The 3,599-nt window shown below is 44.8% G+C and overlaps 1 long non-coding RNA gene across 11 annotated transcripts in view; it reads right to left on the bottom strand.

Annotated features, from left to right (window-relative positions):
• The window catches only part of LOC123092797 (uncharacterized), a 4,364-nt gene extending 765 nt beyond the window's left edge, over positions 1–3,599 (bottom strand). For 2 of the 11 annotated variants that reach the window (XR_006444857.1, XR_006444862.1), the window contains exons 1-3: positions 3,127–3,599; positions 1,484–3,037; positions 208–1,266 (exon numbers count right to left, since the gene is read on the bottom strand). This is a non-coding gene — a long non-coding RNA (uncharacterized lncRNA). Of the gene's footprint in view, positions 1–6; positions 91–207; positions 1,309–1,483; positions 3,038–3,126 lie in introns of those variants that run through there. The other 9 variants (XR_006444863.1, XR_006444865.1, XR_006444864.1 and 6 more) reach the window with 9 other exon arrangements.

Below are 3,599 nucleotides of genomic sequence, written 5' to 3' on the forward strand. Positions count from 1 at the left end.
CCCCCCCTCCCTACTGCCGCCGACGCCTACATGGACGGCTACAGCCGCGCCGGTGATCGAAAGGGCAAACATAATCTAAATGGGAATACCCTGCTAGCGAGACGCCGCAATAATGAGAGGTAGCATGATTTAGTCAGCAACACTATAGTCGAAACTAATATTGTAAAATAGTAAGTCATCAATTTTTACTTATTTAGTCATAGATACCTCTGCTTTATAGGCCGCCAACAACTATAGAGACTAATCCACAGGATTACTAGAATACCCATCCTATTCTTCTTGGTTGCATGACATTCTTCCTCAAATATGAAAAGGCCTCGCTTCTCTACATAAGCTGGTATTCATTCCATTCCAATATTAAGGCATGCACCATTAGTACTCATGTATGACATGATCAAGAGCACCGTTAGTAGCAGTGTACATACAAGTGCATAAAATTCAAAAGTACGTATTAAGAAACTATTTCTTGTTCAAATGTCAAGCTAATATCAATATATACAGATAAACTTAAAAATGTTTCTAAATAAATAAATATTTTTATTCAAATTTGTTGCTTCACACCAGGAACCACAAAGAAAATAAAATAAAATGATATCATTAATCAAGCATTCCATGTCATCTAATAAAGTTTGGGCAAACACATAGTCGATCACAAAATATTGTTAAAATCAGACTTATATATGCTTTTATCCAAACTTGGTAAAAACGCTATGGGTATTGCTCAAATTACATCATCAATAGCAAATGCAAATATAAGCAGAAGGACAAGTTTCTGAGAGAAGAACCGAATCTTATTTATATTCAGACCATGAACCTTCAAGATACCCAGCAAATAACATGGAAAATACAAGTGAGTTTGCACAGCAAAGCTGATCCTATTGGAAAATGCCTATTAATTAAGGATGAGAGGGTAAGAAAGCATCAGACCAATATGGTGCAGATATTGATTGGCTTACTATGGTACATGTAACATTGAAATTGCCATGAAGAAGCTAATATTCTACGCACAAATGAGATCTCAGATACAATACAAATTGAGGAGCAAATCACAGTTTACCATATGTTTGAAATTAATTGGCATAACATCGAGCAAATATCTCTTCAAAGCCAAACAATAAGCACGTACAGTAGATAGTAGCAATCAGACTGGCAGCAAATATAACAAACAAAAACAGCAGCAGTACCAGAACCACTTACCTGTGCACGCAGGTGAGCTTATTACACGATGAAGCTTGGACTATTATTGCCCGAGCATGACGCATCAATCTGAGGTAGCAGACCCAAGTAAATAAAAAGTTTTTAACCGTACTGCATCATTAAAAATGAAGTAGGAAATGTTTCAGTTCTTGCAATCTAGCATACGACCAGAGAAATGTGTGCGGTTGGACAAAACGACATAAGACGGGAGACGGGAATGGAATGGTACAGGTTTTTAAGGTAGTAGAGATAGAGATATGAAGTCAGTTGACAAATCCATCATCACCTGTGCGTAATTGCTGCCGCTGTCGATGTCATTGTGCCATCACCCTAGGAGATGGAGGGCCGATTGGTGCACCTTTAGTAAAGTATATCCAATCTGATGTCCAGAACTTGAACTGCAAATTTCATAATCTCCGTCAATAAGCTCTTGCATAGTTGCAGTTTCTTTCAGAATGAGAACCTCTGCAGACAACACAATAGTGTCATGTACCTGCATCCTGATATGTCAGAAATTCACGCAATAAAGAATGTTGAACAATCAGAAGATTGTTGTGTGTACTTGTTGGACCAAATTACAATGTCCTCCTTGCAGGCATACCTAGCAAGTCAAACCATCAACTCACTAAAGCTATCTAAGTCACCGAACACTGTTCTCTACAAACATTTGTTTGAATATAAGAAAATAAATACAAATTTAATTATGAAAAGCAAGGCACCAGACCTATTTATTGTAGCATGGATTAATAATCAGACATCACTAAAAAAATGCATATGCATGTGATATTGGCATAGTTTATCAGAAAATTTTAATGTGCAAAAGAAGTGAACTGTAGCATCATGGAACCACTGAATCAAAGAGGATACTTAGAATGCAAACATTTTGGAGATGAGAACTCAATTAACCTTCAATCTGGCAGCAGCTTCGCATCAGATCAACTTCATGGAGAAAAATTAACTTCTATGTAGCACTGTGCTACCCTCTCAAGCTCTCACGCTCTTGTAGATGCATGTAATCCAAAATTCAGAGGACGATAGTGGAGGCCTGATTACATACTGTGGCGGCTGGTGCGGACAGGAACCAAGGCGGCAGCTCACGTCCTCCCTCCATTTTTGAAGCATGCCTTATCAGTACTGCAAGCATGGCCATGCCAAGAAATTGAGAGAATGGGAGCTCACTCCCTCAAGTCGCAACTCGCAACTTCCCTCCAAGACATGTAGCTTTCATAAATAATAATAGACATGAACAATGATGCTTAGAGGCCATCAAAATTATTGAGAAATAACAACTTGTACTACACATACGTGTAATTAAATACTCCTCCAAGTAAATCAGATACCCTAAGAAAGTAATGCTCACATATATAAAGTAGAATTCTGAAGCGAACTGTATTCAAGTAAAATATGTTAGACAGACTTCAGATTTTATGCAAACCAACTACGAAGTTCAGTAACAAAAAAGTTCCCATTAGAGTCCAGGAGATTAATTAATCGTTGAAGTCCAGATCATTATTCAAATTTTACCAGATCTATTTGCTGGGAAGGACCGGGAGGATGGGAGGCTGACCTTGCAGGTGGGCATCGAGTACGTCATCTAATACCTTCCTGCCCGGCGGCAGGGACGTCGTCGACAAAGTGGCGACGGACGGAGTCCAGGAGGCGCCACGCCTTGATTCTCCTCTGCGGGGTCCTGGAGGCGCTCGAGCACGGCCGTGCCGGCGCCATACACCTCGTCGCCGGGGTAGGAGGAGGGAGTAGGCAGCCGCAGCAGCGATGAGGGAGGGCTCGTCCTCGTCCACCCGAAGCAGTAGGAGCAGCAGCTGGCCTCCTTCCCTGCAACCTGCACAGAAAACAAAGGAAAGGAAAGGAAAGGAATCACAAGGAGGGGCATGAAGAAACCGACAAGACAAGGGAAGGAGGCGCGCGCACAATGGTCGGAGGTCACCGGAGATGGCCTGCAGCCGGCGCGCGTCTTTTCCTTGGAGGTTGAGGCGTCGGACCTCCACGCGTAGCTAGGGTTTCGGGCGTCTCAGTCCATGGCTGCAGCCGGGTCGGACCTCCATGGACGATCTCGAGGGATGGCGGCCCGCCGGTGCGGCTGCGGATCTGGGCGCTGCCCCCCTGCCGCCGGATCCTTCCATTCCCTTCCCTCCCTTGGGAGAGGGAGAGAAGGTGAGGGGTAGGAGGAGGCCGCCGGCGGTGTCGCCATGGCCGGGCAGGGCTCCTCCCGCCTGCCCGCGACGGGAGGTGGCGGGGGCGGCCGCGACGGAAGGTGGCGGGGGCGGCAGCGACGGGCGGTGGCGTTTGAGGGAGGGGATCGGCGGCGGCTGCGAGGGCGAAGGATGTGGTGTGGCGTCACTCGAGGGCAAAGGCTTCGCTCGCTCGTCGCTCGACGGCAATAT

The sequence above is a fragment of the Triticum aestivum genome, chromosome 4B (assembly GCF_018294505.1).
Source record: "Triticum aestivum cultivar Chinese Spring chromosome 4B, IWGSC CS RefSeq v2.1, whole genome shotgun sequence".
NCBI classification, from domain to species: Eukaryota; Viridiplantae; Streptophyta; class Magnoliopsida; order Poales; family Poaceae; genus Triticum; species Triticum aestivum.